The sequence below is a fragment of the Pinus tabuliformis genome, chromosome 7, assembly GCF_031772625.1.
Source record: "Pinus tabuliformis cultivar Carrire ecotype Pingquan chromosome 7, CPIR1, whole genome shotgun sequence".
NCBI classification, from domain to species: Eukaryota; Viridiplantae; Streptophyta; class Pinopsida; order Pinales; family Pinaceae; genus Pinus; species Pinus tabuliformis.
In genome coordinates, this window is record NC_142293.1 from 793,725,457 (window position 1) to 793,746,586 (window position 21,130).

Here is a 21,130-nt window from a genome sequence, read left to right on the forward strand (position 1 = left end):
CCATAAAGACTGATCAGATCGGCGCTTTGAGGGTGAAAAGGGTTCGACTTGAGGAGAGTGATTACGATATTGCAATAGATCCTGGACCATCGGATTGAAAGTCCAGATCAACGGCCCAGATCTAATTGTTAATCGCATATCAGCGCTTTGAAGCAGTCAAGGGTCAGTGCGATAGAATGTCGATAGGGTTATCAACGATGCACTGATAGCCATTGGATCAACAACGAGATGGACGACGGAGATTGAATCGGAGGTTGGCAATTGGAGCAGCAGAAGAATTGATGCGGAGGAGCGGACGTGATGAGATTATGAATGCGGGATTAAGAAATTTGAAGTCCGACATTTTATGGGTTGGAGCGGACTTGTAATGTATTTCTTCGTATGTGTATAAAGTGGTGTGCCGAAGGGTTTAACACAAAGATATGATTTGAACGCTCCGATATTGAATATCGGAGTCGGAGGGTAATGTAAACATGTATGTGGTGTGGCCGCGATAGGAGTGAATGCCGATAGTGATCAAGGTAGCCTCAGAACCTGCGTAGAAGCTGTACGGAGTCGGGAAAAGGTATGTTTGGTGCGTATTTTCCTTTGTATTTGGTGTATAAAGGAAAAAGGGTGCGATAACAGTGTATTATGTTAAAACATACGTAACCAATGAATAAAGGGAAATGGTTAGATCTATATGGTCGACAGACTATTTAAAGGCTTAATTAAGGTTTAGAAGGGTTTTAATACTCCCGATAAGGGAGAATTAATGGAAGGTTTTAACCAAGGTTTAAACAAAGATTGTGAATGGGTGATTTAGTTCCGTAAGAAAGGTTTAGGCGGGGTGATTGGGTTCCGAGATAAAGGAACCGTGATAAAAGGGCCTTAACCATTAGAGGTTTGAAGATTTGACTCCATTGCAGAGTCAATTACCTGGGACAGTTGCATTTATGCAAATTCTTGCATATTGTGGGTATGTGCGGGGTAGGTCCTACACCATTCCACATGAGCATGGGATGACATAAACACCTTTCACATCCTTGGGTTCTACAGGGCCTTTTGTTGATTTTAAGGAACTTCTAATTGTGTTAAGGGGTCAAAAGGTAGAGGGAATGTTGTACTTCCTAAGGATTCTCGCAATCCTGTCAATCATTCCTTGGATGAAAGGGAGGTTAACTCCAGAACTATGATCATTAGGATCAATCTTAACCTTAGGACTCTTGATAGCTCTGAGGAAGGCTTTAAGGCCTTGTTTCTTATTGTAACCATTATTTGTTGAATTGAGGCTTCTGTGATCCATAATATTTATAAGTAGAACTTCGGCGTAAATCACATAAAGAGAGACATTTGTCGACGTGTTTTGAACCAACCAGTGTGGCTCATCGTCACGACAAGTTGAAGAAACAGATCCAGCTTTGCATGCTAAATAGTCTGAGTAGAGCCTCCAACGGCTATCTTGATCAACGGCTAATTTTGACTTAGGGACTGTAGTCAAAAAGTCAAAATGATAATTTAAAGGGAGTTAGTTAGATTATATAAGAAAGAGATGATGATTACGCTATTAGTTTAATAAAAAACCGTGACTTGTATGGGAATTAGTTAAATTAAGGACCTGACTTATATATATATATATATATATATATATATATATATATATATATATATATATATATATATATATATATATATTAAATATATTAAATAAATATATAAATAAAAGTTAGTTAGATTAAGGACCTGACTTTTATATATATGCATTAAATATATTAAATAAATAAATAAAAGTTAGTTGAAAGGTATGATTTAAAAATAAATTAAGGGGAATTAGTTATGATAAAGACCAATATAAAGTTAATATTAAATATATAAATAAAAATTAGTTAAAAGGTATAATTTAAAAATAAATTAAGGGGAATTAGTTATAATAAAGACCAATATATATATAAAAATATATAAGAGGTAGGTTAGTTAGTTATAATTACTAGAAACTTAAAAAAAAAGAAATAATATTATTTTATATGGTGATTACTTATTGGTTGGTTAAATTTATTTTTATTATTATTATTATTATTATTATTATTATTTATTTATTAGCAAAAACCTTCAAGAGATGGGATTTCTCTTTAGAAAAATGGTCGACATCAGAAACCCTCATAGCACGGGTAGCTAGAGTGCAAAGAACACCCAATTTATGAGCAGGGAAATAAATAAAAAACCTTTAATGGCCAAGTGTCCTCATAAATTGGGAATATTTGAGGCTTTCCCTAGGTTTTCCTAATAAAACAGTGAGGACTATGAAATACAATTAATTATGTAAAAGACTTTTTCCATAATTAAATATTTTCTTTCCATTCATTAGCATACTTATTATTAACAATAAAACAATTGATTTTTTTTTTCTTTTCATTATTCATAAGTCTTTTTGTTTGTTTTTTCTATTTCAATTTATTGTCTTTTCATTTTAATTTTTCTAATTTTAAAGGAATTTCTAATTAAATTTATTTTCATCATATGTTCAGTAGTTTCAAATGAATTTCAAAATTTTTAAAAACTCTCACATAGTAAAAAACTATTAACTATAATTTTTCTATATCTTTATAATTTTAATTAAAAAATCTATTCATTGCTATATTGATTTGGAGTTAATAAATTTTTTTAAAAGTGTTTTAAATACTAATTTCGTTATACAATTATAATGAAATTAGTATTTAAAACACTTTTCAATTTTTTTATTAACTCCAAATCAATAGAGGGAAGATTGTATTAAAATTATAGAAATATAGGAAGTTTTTAGTTAATAACATTTTACTATGTGAGAGTTTTAACATATGTTGAAATTCCTTTGCAACTAGTAAACATATGGTGAAAATAAATGTAATTAGGAATTCCTTTAAAATTAAATATTTAAAATGAGAAAACAATAAACTGAAATAGAAAAAGCAAGTGAAAAGACTTATGACAAATATTTATGACATAAGGTGTTTCTCTGAGAAAAACTCCCCTAGGCTACCACTCTGCGCCATTGGGCACCGTTGGATGGATTGTTAGACGATTGAAACATTTTCGGTCGTTTGATCCCACCACCTGTCAACTACCTTCAAAAACCTAAACTGTGAGTTGATTCCTTTATTTCAACTGTGTGTCTTCCTTCCACCACACAGAAACGCTCGAGTGTGGAAGTTTCTTACTTTTAATGCAAGAGGTTTTTAGGTTCTATGGTTTTTAGTTCGAGTTTTTTGGTTTTGTTTTTCCATCAATGGACACGGGGGAATTGTCAAGGCAGATCACTGAGAAGGGTTTGTTGTATTTGGAACGGGGTCTCTAGCGGTGAGGAGGAGGCTCACCATGGCTCGTGAGAGTGAGGGTGCTTCCTCTAGAGGAGGATTGATGGCTACCTCTCATGTCGATGTCACGTTTGAGATCCTCTATATCACTATTTAGGCTGCAATTTCTTCATCTCCTTCTGCAAGGAATACAATGGGATGTGAATTGTCCCCTTACCCTAGTCCTTAATTTATTATTCATTCATTCTTTTTAACATTTAATCATGTCATAAAACCCATGACAGTCAGCAACATAATATCTAATTTTTTGTTTAAATGTAATCTTATTGTCTATTTTATTGAATTGAATATATTAAGTACTAGACAATGTTGAAGTGTTGTAGCATTCAAGCAACGAAATTCCATACTTGAAATAATTTTCAATCCATTAGATATTTCTAATTTGATATTTTTTGTCTCATTTTTTCCTTTAAAAAAAAACACGGAATGGTGTTCTTCTAGGAAAATGTTTATTGTAACAACTGTAAATAATGTTGAAAAACAATCATTTTCAAAATTTATTGGAAAAAAATCCCTATGTGAGTTGTGGTAATTGAATTACCCTAGATAAAACTCTTCACATTGACTACAAGTTTTCACATTTATCACTGCATCTTTGTATCATGAATCTCCGCACGCAACGGATTTCCATACGTGCAATAATTTTCAATCTGTTATATATTTGTAACTTGATATTTTTTCTCTCAATTTTTTCATTTATAAGGTGGAATGGTGTTCTACAAAACAAATGTCAATGGATTTCGCTCAATGGCTAATGATCTAAAAGTCAAATTCTGAAATTGAAATTAAGAAATCGATTTCGTGTTAACAGAGTGAATCATTTTCCAATTTTTTTTTAATTTACATACATTGTTTTGGTATAGGTCAGAAAGTGGTTAATATTTAAGTTGGATGGATGTTGGATATAATTTCTCACTCCTTTACAGTTATTACAGGTTCTCACTTGGTATATCCTTCTCTGGGTGTTCACTGTTGTAACTACTGCATGTATTTCCATTTAGTTGTTGCTTTTGATGTCGTGCACCTCAATTGGGCCAAAGAGATTGTTGGCTCTACAAAGACTCTCCAGTTTGACACTTTTAGATTTGTATTACACATTCTTGACAAATTTACAACACCAGATGTTGCAAAGGATTCATGTCAAAGAAGAAAGGATTAGATCAACCATGTTTGCTCAGTGATGCAAGTTGATTGAAAATATGAACAAGGGACTGCCCTTATCTAAAATCCCAATTCAATGGTTAATCCAAGCTATGAAAATCTTGTCTTGGATTGAATATAAATAGACCAAAGTGACTCAACTGCTCCTATTAAATAAAAATAAAATGACCATGAGGCCAAGCCTAGGACTTGTAAGACAAAGAGCTGGAAGTATGTTGAGAACATTCAATCCAATCACCAATCACCTCGAAATGACATTATCAACAACCAAACCAACACCTTTGTTTCAATAAGAGGCAATAATTTAGGCTTGAAATTTGTATTGCGGATTCTGCCCAAGAAACATTCACTCATTGATAGTTGACAGGTCTCCATGGATTATTTTGTTTGATTTAGCGATGTTGTTAGTTTGTACCAGTTGTTTGTTGTGAAATTGGGTTAGAAAACCAAGCAAATTGAGAAATGGCTCCTATCATCAAACTATGGTCATACTCCCCATCCGTTTCCTAGCATGAAGACAACAAATATGGAGAAGCAAAGGAAAACCCAAATCCTCAACATATTTTTTTTATAGCATATTAATGTATCGAGACATTAAGTTACATTGGCCTAAGCATGCTTGAAAATGTATAGACCAATAAAGAACCAAAACTTTGGTCTCGAGAACAAAATCCACTACTAGACCCATACAAAAAAATGAACCATTTTCAAGTCATCTTGGCCATATTCAACATATTGCAATTGAAGCAAATGCCTCAAAAAGATTGGGGCAGTGATTAATTTAGTTAAAACACTTGTCAAATGATCCAAATTAGAGAAATAAAGTTGGGTCAGAGCTAATAAGTTCATATCTAAAGAGACTCTCCAATTTGACACTTTTAGATTAAAAAAATATAGGAAATTAATGATTCCAAACATTATTGATTAAAATCTAAAAGTGCCCATCACTCAATGGAAGAACTGAAATTGAGAGCCTACTTAGGTTTTCTAGTCATAAAATAAGGTTGAATACTGTAGAGTTATAGGGAATGTGTTGTGTAGGTAACATCACTAAAGGGGATGAGATGAAGGTCAAATACATGATGTAGGTCATTTGATTCAAACAAGTCAAATTGCATAAAACTATTTTTGGTGATCCTCATATTGAGCCCTAGCAAAACATTTTAAACAAATATTAAGAATCTCAGTTAAAAGGCCTAATTTTCACTGCGCCTTTTTGCAAAAGCAACTGTGTAGACATTTGGAAGACTTGCTCCTCCAAGACCTTGGCTTCGAGTAATGTCAACAAACTGGCCAAGTGCATCATGAAATTGTTCTATTACAGATACGTGGAGAATTATAACTAAACGATTTTCCACTATCACCTACAACCAAATTCAATAATAGAAGTCGATACTATTACTACACAAAACTAAGAAAATAGATCCTGGTTCTTGAAAGGTGATTTCATTCCAATTTGGATGATAATGGACAATGCACTACATTGTAGCCAAATATTTTCTTGTTTAACTGAAAATTGAGAACTCAATTTTTAAAACTGAGTTGTTATAGCTTGGGAAGAAAATAAAGATAGTAGAATGTTACTCTGAAGATTAGAATGGGGCTCCAATTTGCACCAAAATATGTGATATGATCATATTACCATTAATTTGTCATTGACATGAGGAAGAAAAGTAATGTAACATAATGGGTACTGAAAAACATTCCAAAAATCGAATTTATCCAGAAAATAGTACATAACTCTGAAATAATTAGTAGTTGGTTACTGACTTGGATACAAAATCAATTAGACACTATAAATATATCTAGAATTGAATACTGACCTCTGCAATCTTGAGGGTTTTCCCCCTATAGTTGCTCCCCAGAGCAAAGAAAAATCTTTTCAGCTCAACCATGATAACTTTGCCATCACCAGTCCACCAGTGTCTCTAGTAGACACGGGGGGTTCACTGGGGAGAAATATCATACCACGTGTATTCATGTTGGGTGAGATATATTGAGGATAAATGAAATAATATATTAAGAATATAATAGGGGGTAAAGGGATTTTATATTAGCAGGTATAAAAAATGGAGTTCAAAGTTAATGAAAAAATATAGAGGGGTATAAAAAATGTTAATGAAAAAATGGATACCTACAATATCTAGTGAAAGTAGGTTTTTTTTAAATTGGGAAGGGGCATTGGGTTCATATTGGTAGGGGGTTAAATAATGTGAGTTTTAGAAGTATTTTCCAATATGTAGTCAAATTAAGGGTATTGTTTAGTATGCCATGAATGCACATGATATATCAGATGTTCATTGAGTGAAGCCCATGTGCTAGTATCTAAACCCATGGCTATGTTACCCATGGTACCAATAACATAAGTAGTTTGAGCACTCTCACTTTATATGAATCTAGGTCCAAGAACATTTGACAATGCTCTCAGGTGCTCGGATGGCCCAAAATCTTGTTGCCCCATCAAAAACAAGCAAAAGAACATGCACATCAACTGACCAACATACTAAAAGGTCCAATTTGAGAAAATAAAAGTCCTTGTAGCCCCTCCAAAATAATCCCAAGGAATATATCTGGGCAATTCCCCAACTTGGAAATCAAAGTTAAACTCACATAAAACTAAAAGCTAGAAATTAGGGGTCCCCAACATGCTAACTATGGTCAGACTCCCTATATGTTTCCTAGAATGAAGACAAAAAATATGGATAAGCAAAGGAAAAACCAAATCCTCAACAAAATAATTTTTATAGCGGATTAATGAATTTGGACATTAAGTTACATTGGCCTAAACATGCTTGAAAATGTATATACTATAGACCAATAAAGAACCAAAGCTTTGGTCTTAGGAACAAAAGCCACTGCTAGACCCATACAAAACAATGAACCATTTTCAAGTCATTTCCAATTTGACACTTTTAGATTTTTCTTACACATTCTTGGCAAGTTTATAGCCAATCATTGATCCTTGTCACCAATTAAAGGTTACTTCAAAGAATTAAAGCTAATATTCCTAGGTCTTTTGTATACATTCTTGGCAATTTTCCAACCTATCATTTAGTACCTTTTTGTCACAAAATTTAACATCCTTTTGCTCCCTTGCATATTCATTAGGTTTTGAAGCTTCAGGCTTGCAAATATCTTGAGAATTCAGCATTGATTCCACTCCATATGGGAAAATCACTTCCGAAGCTCTATGAGTTAGATTTATCCTATGGTACTCTTAGCCAATCTGCAATTGAAGAACTCTTGGCATGGTGTCCACATCTCACCCATCTCAGTTTGAATGGATGTGTTAATATGCATGACCTCGATTGGAGATTCCAGGATAACAATTATTGTAGTGATTTAGAACCACATATGAAACAATATAAGTCTGATTTGAGGGATGATCAGATCCATGTGGAAGGAATCCCAAATTGGTTACTTCAACATCTCAATTGTGTAGGATCTACTAACATTAAAAAGGTTGTAATTCTTGCTACAACTTACTGTATGAGCCTGTCTTCTTTGAAATTGTCTCTTTCTGCCAATATTTAGGAAGTGAATTTGGCTTGTTTAAATCTAGCAACATTGAATTTAAGGTGAGTTTTATTATATTCTAACCATATTTTACAGTGTATGAGGGGTCTTATATGAGCCAAAGACTCTGATAAAGGTGCCCTCTTGAATGGCGACCAATGTGCCACTTTAGTGATAGTCTTCATGAACATTTTCGACATGCAAGGGGGCTCTTCCCCAAGAGGAAACTGGTATAATGGGGCAATGAACGATTTAGAGGTGGATTCAAGTATACCCTTGTAGCCTGGGTTCCAAAAGATCTTGTAGTGCTGATGCACGGAGTCCGCCGTAGTTGAGGTCCAATTGTATCTCTAGTGATCGAAATGGCATCTCGCACAAATCGCATCTAGTGGGTATGAGGCCATATAAAAATCTGATGGATGGTATGTCTCATTCTGCTTAGGTGCAACTACATTGGTCCTCAATGCAGAAGCTAGGATACTGGCCTAGTTGAAAATTGTGCCCCTAGTGGTGATGACTTACGTGATAGGGACCCACGTCCCATGGAAAATGTAAATGTCGGCCTTGCCATACAACTAGTTCATCATGGTGACAATAAGATGACAAACCTTCATTAGACTGTTTGTCCTATATATTTGGTAACTCCTAACTCGGAACTTGGATGTCTCATGCCACTAGTCTCTCACAATGCCCTTGGTTGGGATTACAAAACCTAAGAGCCATCGGGTGTTAAATGCCTACTCCTTTTCCAACAACTTGTAGTAAGCATTGATGTTTGCTAAAGAGAGTTGTGAATGTTGCACCTGTGTGGTCCCTTACTTCCCACCGATCCGTATCTATATTATGTATGATCCAATAAATGGTTTCAACACACAGAAACACTGGGGAACACGAGGCCACCTTGTGGAGCTGTGACCTCTTGACATTAATATACACCTGGAAATCCTCCTGGTCTTCAAGGATGTCCTATTTAGAAAAATCTACATAGATGTTGAACCCGGAGAGCTTGGTTCTCTTATTGAGGTTACAAATAATGTCCCCATAGATGGGGGGTGGAGGGACCTATTGCAGTTCCTGTACACTTATTTCGGGGATTTTGTGGGAATACTTCTCTACTGGAGGTGTCATCTCGTGAGGGAAGGAGGAAATCGAGATGCACTTAAGATCAATGTCACCTGGCATGTCAAACAAATAGTCCCACAATGAGATAGATGGCATGAATAGTAAAACCTAGGAGAAAAGACAAATCACAATTTTGGAGTTCTTGGTAAATCCTTGGGAGAAAAATGTGCCAAATAGGTCGCAAGGTCAGAGGGACCAAGGGAGGGTTGCAAGGGTCACGAAGATGAACTGCGCGACTTGGTGACTGGTAGACTAGGTCACAAGTCAAGCTAGGTTGCAAAGGTTGTAGGTTGCAAAACAGGAAGGGTCACATGAGTCGCAAGGGTCACAAGGTCGCAAACATGGATAGGTCGCGAGGGTCACATAGTTGCAAGGGTCGTAGGGTAGCATATTTTTTCCTATCACGACTTTTAGTCATGCGACCTGTTCCTGAGAGAGGCCCAGTGAAGGAAATGAGGCTCAGAATGAGTCCTTGGGGACCCCCCTGGATTAGGTGACTTGATACCTAAGGGGGCTAATCTTGTTTGGGAAAAATATGGGGCTGAGTGATGGCATAAATTATTTTGGGAGAAGAAATAAAATGGCTAAGGGTTTCTGGGCAAACTGAGCCATTAACTTGGCTAAAAACCCCCCAAGTCCGGAATATGCAGGGTCAGAGAAGAAGAATGGGCCAAATGGCATGAGTTAATGATAACAAGGAAGCAGAAGGGTCACTTACTTGGTGGGGTTGCATGCTTCCTTCAAGTCGCTGAGGTTCTTTGTCCCATAAGTGACCAAAATAACTTGTTCAAATGACCGACGAGCTTCAATTATTTATAAAAATGGCCACACATTCAGGGTTTGCGTAGATCGCAAGGTCACACTAGGGTGTTTTTCTTGATTTTGTGACCTTGCAACCTATGTGACCTATGCGACTAAGGAGGTCATGAAATTGTGTGGTTGCATGGGTCGCAATGTGTTCATTTCAAGAGGTTTGCGACCTTGTGACCTAGCGAGGTCACAAAGTCGCATGTGGGTTATAGGTCATAAAATATTCCTTGCAACTTAGCAATTTAACTTAGCCAGAAACTAAATTAGGTCACATGGTCGCAACTTTTAGGCTCATGGGAGTTTATTTGATGTGACCTACAACTTGGGTAGAAAAATAAGCCTTTGAGACTCCAAGAGTTAGGCTTGCGATGGGGTTAGAAGGGCTTTGTTCGGCTGATGAGGTCCCAGAAATAGAAAATAGTCATGGATATAGTAGAGGGGCTCCAAAATTTTGAAAAGTCAAGAATTTTTCAGGGTTGTTGCAGCAGCTACAACAATTGGTGATTCGCTTGCAGAACATTAATATCTCTGCTTGCACTTCGTCTTGGGTAAAGTAGACTTTTATGAGTGATTTGTTTCAAGGTTGTGGGTCCCATTGACATCTCCAGGTCTTCCCTTGGTATTGATCAGCAGTCCCTAGCTACTAAGACTTGGCTTGTTATGACATAGAGCAAAGACATTCCTGTTGGCTCGATATAGGGGTTCGGGTAATGATATGAGTTGTAAAGGTTTTTGGTATAGTTGTTACATATGTTTTGTGTTGCTTCGCTACCATTGAGCTTGAATAGTAACCCGATGGAGTCACTACCTAGAAATCACAAACGTTGCTCTGTTGCCAACAAGCTTGGACAGTACCCCGACGAAGTCGTCACATCACCTCTCTACGCAGGAATCCTTTCTTAATCATTTTTTCCTTATTGATTTAATTCATGTGCTCATTGGAAATTATTCATATGGAATTTATTATCCTGGGCAGATGAGGGATCCCGACTTATTTTACTTGCAAGAGAGGTTGTTTCTGGTTTTTCAGAGACTATTATTTTCTCGAAATATGTATGCTCATTAAAGTTTTTCCTTTCCCCTTCTCGATCCAGCTGGATAAACTGATTCATTCAAAACTTACAGCCAAGTCAATAGCAAGGACTAACTGTTGAAGGATAGGGTACCATGGATGACTAGAGTTCCCCACTACAACAGATTTCAACACTCTACCTTGGTCATGACTTTAGGTCTGATCAAGTGTAGGCACAACGAAAAACACAACTTAGGCATCAGTGTACATTCTACCTCAACCCTAGGGTGTCAAACCAGAGTAATGTTCCAGAAGTTTTATTCAAGGCAGAAACATTATTAAAGGACAAAAATAAAAAGGCATAAAGAAGGTGAAAGGGTAAAGGCAACAAGAAAGGCTAAACTAATAAAAAATGGAAAATGACAAGAGAGAAACTATAGTATAGGGGTGGATAAGTAGATGCAAGAGATGCTAGGTGAAATAAAAATTGAGGTCTTGGCCATTGATGGGAAGGGGTTCAACCCTCCCTTCTAAAGTCTGCAGTTTGTAGGTATGTTGGCCAATCTTTTCCTTAACTTGGAAGGGACCAATCCACAAGGCCTAGAATTTGGTGTGTTTACCTTTTTCCTCATGAACCTTGTCCCATTTGAGGACTAGGTCACCCACATTGAACTCATTTATCCCTACAAATTTCTTATCAAACCATCTCTTGATTTGGCTTTAGTGAACGATGAAATTTTCCCTAGCCTTTTGTCTTTCCTCTTCCAGTTTGAGGAGGGTGTCGATTCGGTTTTGCACGATAGGGCAAGGGGTGGCTTGCGACTCTTGCGGCAAATGGAGAGCGGGAAGGTATAAGTTGGGTGTTAAGATGGATTCTTTCCCATAGACCATAAAATAGGGGGGTGTTCCAAGAGATGGTTTTGGGGTGACCTGGTCAGACCACAAGGTATTTCTCAAGGCGTTGTGCCAATTTCTTTGGTCTGATAGTAAGGTCTTCTTGATAATGCAGATTAGGTTCTTGTTGGTGGATTCTGCTAGGCCATTTCCCTGGGGGTAATAGTTAGTCGAATGTTTCAAAACAATGTTATTTTCCAAAGAAAAATCATATAGCTTTAAAGACGAGAAATAAGTAGCATTATAAAAAACAAGGGAGGTTGGAATGCTGAACTTGGCCACAATGTACTGATTGAAAAAAGATATTACCTCTTCATTGTTGATTTTTCATAATGGAATGGATTCCACCCACCTTGTGAAATAGTCTATAGCCATGAGTATATATGTATACTTCTTTGATGAGTGTGGCACAATCTCCCTGATGACATCTATTCCCCATTGTTGAAAAGGTTCCTTTGGTGATATAGACTAAAGAGGAGTGGCCGAGTGGGGTTATCTTCCCACATACTTTTGACAAATGGAGCATTTCCGAGCATAAGCGTGTGCATCTTTGAAAAGGGTAGGCTAGTAAAATCCTACCCTCATGATATTATGTTCAATAGTGTCACCGGCATAATGGCCTCCTTCCATCCCATCACGTAGGTCCTTTACCACCTGTTGGGCTTTTTCATATTCCAAACATCTGAGTAACACATCGTGGTGGTGGTTACAAAACAAATTCTTTGCATTAGTTGGTAGGACGCGACTTTGAGTCTCGTTGCCCTTTTGTGTTTCTTGGACAAGGTAGGAGGTAAGGTCCCTTGCCCCAAATACTGCTTCAGATCAACGTACCACGGTGAAGAGTCATGAGTGGCGGTGAGTTAGTTTTGGTACATCTTGATCTCATGATCCCAACCTTTTAATTCTTCGTTTTGCTAGTTTGCGGCTTCAACGGTTAGTTTACATAGCCCATGCCCTTTAACTGTGTGAGTGAGCTTGAAATCCAAGTCATATTCTTGGAGGAAAGTCATCCAGTTGGCCCTCCTCTCGCCCAGCTCTTGTTGAATGAATAGTGACCTAACAACAGGGTGAGGGACAAACACTGTCACACGGTTCTTAAGAATGTAGGGTCTGAAATGTTTCATCGCTTTGTAGACCACATACGCCTGCTTATCTATGTTTGGGTAGTTGAGTTTTGCACCCTGTAGTCCCGTGCTCATAAAGGATATAGGCCGCTCATCATTGTTACTATCCTTCTGTGTAAGCATGACAGCTAAGGATGAATCTGAGGCAAAAGTGTATAGAATGAATTCCTTGTTGAAATCAGGGTTGTAGAGAGAAGGGGCTTCTGCAATAACTTTCTTGATGCAATCAAATGCTTCCTTCTCTTCTTGGTTCCACTTGAAAACCAAGTCCTTATTTATCATATTCTACAAGGACTTAATGATCTAGGAAAAAGATGAGATAAATTCGCGAAGAAAGTTGATTTTACCCAGGAAAGATTGCATACTTTTTTTGCCACTAGGAAAATGGATTTGCACGATAGATTTTACGCTATCAGGGTCGACACTAATTTCGTCCTTCATTATGATATGCCCAAGGAGATTTCCTTTTGATACCATGAATATAATCTTCTTGGGATTGAGAAAAATCCCATATTTCTAGCACTACTCAAATATTTTCTTAAGGTGATGAAGGTGGTCCAATCTCTTCTTTGAAAACACTGTGACATCATCTAGATAAATGACCATGCTTTAACCCATTAATCCTATAAAAGTGATGTCCATCACCCTTTGGAATGTTTCTCTGACATTGATAAGGCCAAAGGGCATGCATTGAAATGCAAAAGTTCCCCACTTCATTTTGAAGGTTGTCTTTAACTGATCCGGTTCAGCCACTAGCACCTGGTTATACCCGGCGAAGCCATCGAGCAAGGAAAACATTTCTGAACTAGATACTATTTGCAGAATATATTCCATGGAGGGAACTGGATAGTTGTCTTTGTCTGAAGCTCGGTTGAGATTCTGGAAGTCGACGCACAACTGAATTTCACTAGATTTCTTTCGTACAGGAACTAGGTTCGAGACCCAAGTAGAGTGCCTAAATTTGAAAATAATACGTGCATCCAGCAATTTCTTCATCTCCTTTTGAATGAGGGGTTCTAACATAGGATATAATTTCCTTATTTTTTGCTAGAATGGTTTGACCCATTCTTTCATAGTAATGACATGTTGAATGATATGAGTCTCATATGTCTTCAAGTCATCAAACATCAAGGCAAATACATCCTGATACTTCTTGAATAAGTTGATGAAGGACTGCCTTTCATCAGGAGAACACCTGACACCCAAGTTGATGAATTTGATGTCAGTCTTAGTCCTGAGATTAATTTTCTCGTGTGAGATCATGGAAATTTGTGTCTTAGTATTCGGTGGGCCGTGGAAATGGTTATTTAGATCAAATAATATTTCCAGCATAACCATACCTTTGGGCATAGGGTTTCCCTTATGCTCATTTTCTTCTTCTTGCAGAGCATTTTCATGCTCTTCCTCTTCTATTTCCGCATCTTTAAACACCTTAGTGTTTGCCATAAAATCCAGTAACTATTCATGATCATTGAAAACGTGTAAATTAGTTATGTTATCTGGGACAACACGTTTATAAACAATCTCAATTGAAAATTCATCCCTTAAAGGTGTAAACCTAGCTGTGGAATTAGCCAAAGTATCAGCGATTGCATTATTAATCCTAGGAACAAATTTAATACTGAAAGATTTAAGAGAACAAATCAAATGACATACCTCTTGCTGATAATTTTTTAGGTGTGGTGACAGACAATGAATTGTGTTTCATACCTGCCTTGTAATGATTTTAGAATCATCGATCACCTTCAAACATTCAAACTTTATTTCAATAGCTTTATTGAGCCCAAGTATCAACATCTCATACTCCATAGTGTTGTTAGTGCATTGGAATTCTAACCTACAAGAAATTAAAATTTTGTTTTTTTTGGGGTCCACGAGGATACAACTTGCAGTAGCTCCATCGCAAGTCTTGGAACGATCATAATACAATGTCCAGATTTCATTGCGAGTCACATATACGCTTAGAGTATTTACATCTATAGTAAAAGTTTCATCAACATCAGCTAGAGGGAAAGGAAGGAGTTCCAACTATGTATCAGGTGGGATGGGTGATGGCAAGGCTTGATAACACCCAATATCGGCTTCCAAAAAACACATTCCCAACTCTTCTTGAGCAAAACTAATGGGTTCATTTGAGCCCTCAAGATCTGTGACCATATGCTTCATGTAGGGTTCACTGTTAACTCTGAAAAATACTCTGTATGCTTCATGTAGGGTTCATTGTTAACTCCGTGAAAAAATACCCCTGGAGTTTACTCGACCACTCCCCGTTGAGTAGTAGGCCATATGCTTTCGAGATGTCAACAACAACTATGTCGATGCATTGATGCACCCTAGAGTCAGAGGAAAACCTAATTATCACATTGTTTAGCTCACCTATGGCGGGGACTTGAGACCTATCCAATTGGATGATCTTGGCATCTGTCTTCTCAGGTTGAATGTTTAACTTTTTGCACACCGACAAGGGCATGACATTAGTTGACGCACCAGAGTCGATAAGGAAATTGTGTATGTTGTAGTTGAATATTTCGAAATTTAAAAGGAATGAGGGAGTCAAACCTCTCGAATTTTCATTTGCAGTGTTAACAATAGCTTGGAGGTTGATTGAGGCCCGGGACTGACTGGGAGAGCTTGTCTTTGTAGAAGAAGCAAATTTGCTAGTTGAAGATGAGGTAGTGAAAGCTTTGACAATTAGTTCATGTTGGCTGGCTAGCTTGGCGAGTTCATAAAGTGAAATGTTGGCCCGTGTCTTCTTCATATCTTCGATGATGTTATACCCCAAGTCCGAAGGTGCAGTGCCCTCTGAGGATGTCTGAGGGAGTGAAGGGGATAGAGAAAAATTAGTCAAGGTTCTAGGAGTAGATGAGTTTCCCTTACCACTTGCTAAGGCATCCTTCGAGCTTTGGCTAGACGAACCCTTAGGAGCAGTTGTCAATGGCTAACTTGAGTTGTTAGGAGGAAGGATCCTCCTCAGTAATGTCTTCTTCTTCTCTTCCAAAGTAAAATATGGTGTTGGCCCCTTACTCCTAAGATTATAGGTCTTTGGAGGCCTTTGAGGGGGTGTTGCGTATGTTAGCTTCATGGAGGGATTGGAGCTCTTCCCCATGGATGAATTTGAAAGCTAGGACAACAGAACCAATGTTTTCATCTGGAGGTGTGGTTTCTTCCTTCGGATCATTAGACTCTTCCTCACCCTCTCCCATAGCTTGGTCCTACAAGATATGGGTTAATACGACAGTCATGTTGTGTATCCATTGTGGATAGGTTTTCTCGGAATGAGAGGCTTGGTGAAAAGTGCAAAAATTCTCCTTTCCCAACTCTTCCACATTGAAATTTGTATTAGAGCCCTGAGATGACTTCGCGGGGGGATTATTGCTCTTTTGGAAGAAAGGTTTTGCTAGTTTACTGCCTGAAGAGGTATCACTAGTCTTCCTTTTCAATTTAGAGACCTCATTCGTTAATTTCTTCAAGGATTTGGCTAACCCCTCGAAATCGAAGGAATCCTTGTCCTTATCACTAGATTTGCTAGTTGAGGCTTGGGCTTTCTTGTTCGTTGGCTTAGACTCCTCCCGAACGTTGTGCTCAAGGGATCCTATAGACAACAAATATTTCTCCACAATAAAGCTTCTGCAAAGTTCTCCACTAAGGTGGCTTTGGCTTCACACTCGATAAACATAATGATATCGAATGGGAGGGCCCTATTATCGTAGTTGACAATGATAGAATCATTAAGAGCCACATCCATTGGAAACTTATTCAAGATGGTAGTAAATTGTTGGTTAAAATATTTGACCTTTTCCTTCTTATGGCACTTCAATGTGCTCAATTTAGTCAGGAGCATGGATGGTGTCTTGTCTTCGAAGAAATTCTCAAGAAATGTTTTACGAAACTCTTCCCAAGCTCATATGGATGCCACAGGCAGGGAACGATATCAGGTTGTGGCCTTATTTTTGAAGGTGTGAGGAAAAATCCTTCAAGCCACACCGTCATATTTCACTCTCATCATTTGCAGGGCTAGGTAAAAATTGTTGATATGGTCCTCAACTATGGTTCCCTTTTCGGGGTCAAAATTCGAAAGGTGTTTCTCAGGGTGACGGGGCATATCGTGAAGGGGGCCTCGGATGCCTAAAGGGGACTGAGCCATCCAGGCTAAAGGTTGTATGCAGTTGGCCCTTGGTGGTGGAGGAAATAGGACATGATTGTAATTTCCCCCAAAATCACTTTCAGTGTCGAACCCTTCACTAGTGTGGGGTGGTTGTCTGCCATTCCCTAGGGGAACTCTCAAATGTCCTAAGTCTTGTAAGTTCCTGATATTTTTGAAGTTTCCTAGGTTCCCGGGGAACCTTAAAGGCTGCTAATTACGAGAAGGATCAACGTTATAAAAATTAATGTGGTTTATGATATTCTCATCATTTCCCTACCCCAGAGGCACCTCAACATTTCCCCTCAAAAGTTGATTATTGACCCGAGTATTCTCTAGTGGTGGTTGATTATTTTCTCGTGTATCTTCTTGCTATAGTTGATTATTATCCCTCATGATTGTGCTTCTTGGGCCTTCTCTTTCGGATGCTGGGGGGCTCTCCAATCCTTCAACCGAGAGTCTTTCTATGGCATGATCATAATCATCCAAAATCATCCCAATAAGATGTGGTACCAAATTAACCACGATGACTTGACGGGTATGGTGATGCTTGGAAGTGTGTGGATTAGGCAGGGACCTAGTAGCAGGGATGCACTTTATACCTCTAGCGAACTGATGAGTAATAGGGTGTAAAGATCTCAATTGATCATATGTGACTTCATATAGAGGAGCTTCCTCTCCTACCGGGGTGTCCTCAAGTGGGGAAGGTTGGGAGTCCCCAAGCTGGATATTCTCAATAGTCGAGCCAAAAGCGGGATGGAGAGGTGTTTTAGGGGAAGCAGGATGGGGTTGATTACTAGCTTGACGGGAAGTTTCTGTGCAGGGGCATGTGTTTGTGCCAGCCATCCGGCCTTCCTTCTAGCACAAAATCTGTTGACGAGCTATAATTTACCGCCAACAACTAGGGGATCACCCTAGAGTAGAATCCCAACTATACTATAAATTGTTTGGTTTAAGAATATCGCCCGGTATGTAGGCCCGACTGTTGTACAGTTGGTTGAAGTTTGCTTCGGATGAGAAAGGGAATATCGACTAAACATAACGTATAAACTTCAACAAACACAAGTGAGTAACTGATGAATGCTCCATAAAACAAATACCATAAATAACAATATTAGAACTTCAAAGCATGAATCTTAAGTAAAGCATCGTTAGCAAAACTTCAAATAAGACCATGCATATCTAAAGGATAAACTTAACAACCAAGAATGAGTTCAATATGGTTAAGCATTAACAAACACAAGTGAGTGCAAAGTCTACAATAGTATCATGCCAATATCAATAAAGCAGTTTATCAACATAAGAACTTAGTTAGCATATCATATACCATCCATGTGTTGCAAAGGAAACTCATAGCACAGGAAGATACACGAGGAGACCGTACACCCAATCTCATGGGAACCTCCAATTTCTTGAGCTAATAATATTCAGGCATCACCATATAAAGTGTGCATCCAATCTAGCAGTGGAAAACAACTAATACTCCTTGCCTTTATTACAAGAGCACAAGTTCTCAAAACAATATGTACCAAAATAAGTCCAAAGCTAAAAGTCCTTTATAATATGCCATGAGGGTGTATTTATAGAAAAGAGGGTGACTTTTGGTCTACCCTTGACTCTTAGACTTCCTCATGACCTTTTGACTTCCTTATGACCTTTAGACTTCCTTACAACTCTTCGAATTCATATTTTTCTCTACTCTATCCTATCTTGTTATTCTCATCTCTGGTGATGGGAGTGGATAGGAGAACATTTAGCGGAGGCAGCTCAACTTGTTCACTGGACTATTATTGTTGTTCAGATTCCCGTTGAGCTTTATTTCCGTCCTCTTCCCGTCATTTTCTTAATTACTCTTCTTCCTCTCTTTTCTTTTCTTCCTCTGCCTTCCTCCTGTATTCCTCTTCCAGTTTTTTATTTTACTGTTCTTCTCATTCCTATTTCTTTTTGAGCTCTTCTGCTTGTCTGCGCATCTCCTCTTTCTGTTTTTGTTCCTATTCTAGTCTATTTCTCTCTTGTTCTTCTTGGGCCCTCTGCTCCTCTTTATTTATTAGCTGTTCCTCTTCTAGTTACTTCTTTCTAGTTTCCTCTTCTCAAACTGATCTTTGGGTTGTTAGTCACCTAACTTTTGCGGTTGTCTAAGTTCTTCTTCTCTTTTTCTTTTGAGATCTTGCTTCTTCCTTTCCAAGGTCACATTTCTTTGCTCCAATGTTTCATCATCTTCCCCTTCCTCTTGGTTGCTCGGGGGATCTTCTACCTATTTACCCTTGTGTTTCTTGAGCTTCCCTGTTTCCTTTTGCTATTTTCTCTTCCTCTTCAGTGAAGTTGATCTCTCTTGTAAGCTCACATTTTCTTGGGAATGTATGGCTTTCTCGTGATCTCTTTCTTGTTTTTCACTGGGGCTGAAATCTCTGCTTTCATTGTACCAATTTCTGATTTCATCTTCGTGAATGTGCCTAGAGTGTGGGTACAAAAAATTGAAATTGGCTTTATTACAATGAGTTGTCACTACTCTTTTGGGGTCATAGGTGCGATGGTTCAGAAAAACAAAATGGTACCCCTTTATCTCTTCAGCTTCTGCCTCCACTTCTTTGAAATTTTCAACTGTGTAAGCCCTGATAGTAAGAGGAAAGGTGAGCCAAGGCTTCTTCTTCCCTTTGCTCAACGTCTTTTAGAAACCTTGGGTCATTTGATAACATACTTCCTGCATGAGAACTTTATCTGTGGCGAATCGAGGAAGTGCGTGAGGGGTCTTATATGAGCCAAAGACCCTGATAAATGTGCCCTCCTGAATGGGGAACCAATGTGCCACTTTAGTGAGAGTCTCCATGGCCCTTTTCGACATGAAAGGGGGCTCTTCCCCGAAAAGCAACTGGTATAATAGGGTGATGAACAATTCAAAGGTAGAGTCAAGTATACCCTTGTAGCCTAGGTTCTAGAAGATCTTGTGGTGCTAATCCATAGGCTCTGGCGTAGCTGAGGTCCAGTTGTAGCTCCAGTGATCGAAATTGAATCTCGCGCAAATCATAACCAATAGGTATGAGGCCATATTAAAATTTGATGGTTGGTATGCCTCATGCTCCTAGCTACAACTATATTGGTCCTCAATGCAAAATCTAGGATAGGCCCAGTTGAAAACTGTGCCCCTAGTGGCGACAACATACATGATAGGGACCCACATCCCATGGAAAATGTCCATGTCGGCATTGCAGTACAACCTGTTCATCATGGTGGAAATAAGATGATAAATATTCCTTAGATCGTCTGTCCTATATATTTGGTCACTCTTAACTCAGAAATTGGATGGGTCTTCCCACCTGTCTCTCAGAATGTCCTTGGTTAGGATTACAAAACCCGAGAGCCATCGAGTGTTAAAAGCCTCCTCCTTTTCTGGAAACCTGTAGTAAGCAGCGATGTCTGTTGAAGAGATAGTTGTGAATGTTGCACCTGTGTGGTCCCTTACTACCCATCGATCTGTATATGTATTATGCATGATCTGGTCAATGCTTTTGGCACACGGAAAGACTGGGGGATGCGAGGCCACCTCGTGGAGCCTTGACCTCTTAACATTAATATACACCTGGAAATCCTCATGGTCTTTAGGGATGTCTTGTTTAGAAAACTCTGCGTAGATATCGAACCAGGAGAGCTTGGTGCTCTTATTAAGGTTGCACGCGGTGTCCCTGTAGATGGGGTTGGTGGGACCTGTTGCACTTCATGTACACTTATTTTAGAGCTTTTGCGGGAAGAATTCACTACTGGAGGTTCCATCTTCTCAGGGAAGGAGGAAATTGAGATTAACTCAAGATCAACATCACTTGGAATGTCAAACAAATAGTCCCATGATGAGAGAGACGACATGAATAGTAAAACCTAGGAGAAAACAAAAATCACAGTTTTAGGGTTCCTGGTAAATCCCTAGGAGAAAAATGCGCTAAACAGGTCGCAAGGTTTATGAATATGAACTGTGTGACTGGGCGAATGGTAGACTAGGTTGCAGAGGTCACAGGTCACATAACACACA

The 21,130-nt window shown here is 38.3% G+C and overlaps 1 pseudogene; it reads left to right on the forward strand.

Moving 5' to 3' along the window:
• Positions 1-4,342: 4,342 nt before the first annotated feature.
• LOC149249957 (uncharacterized) overlaps positions 4,343-21,130 on the forward strand; it is a 129,804-nt pseudogene continuing 113,016 nt past the window's right edge.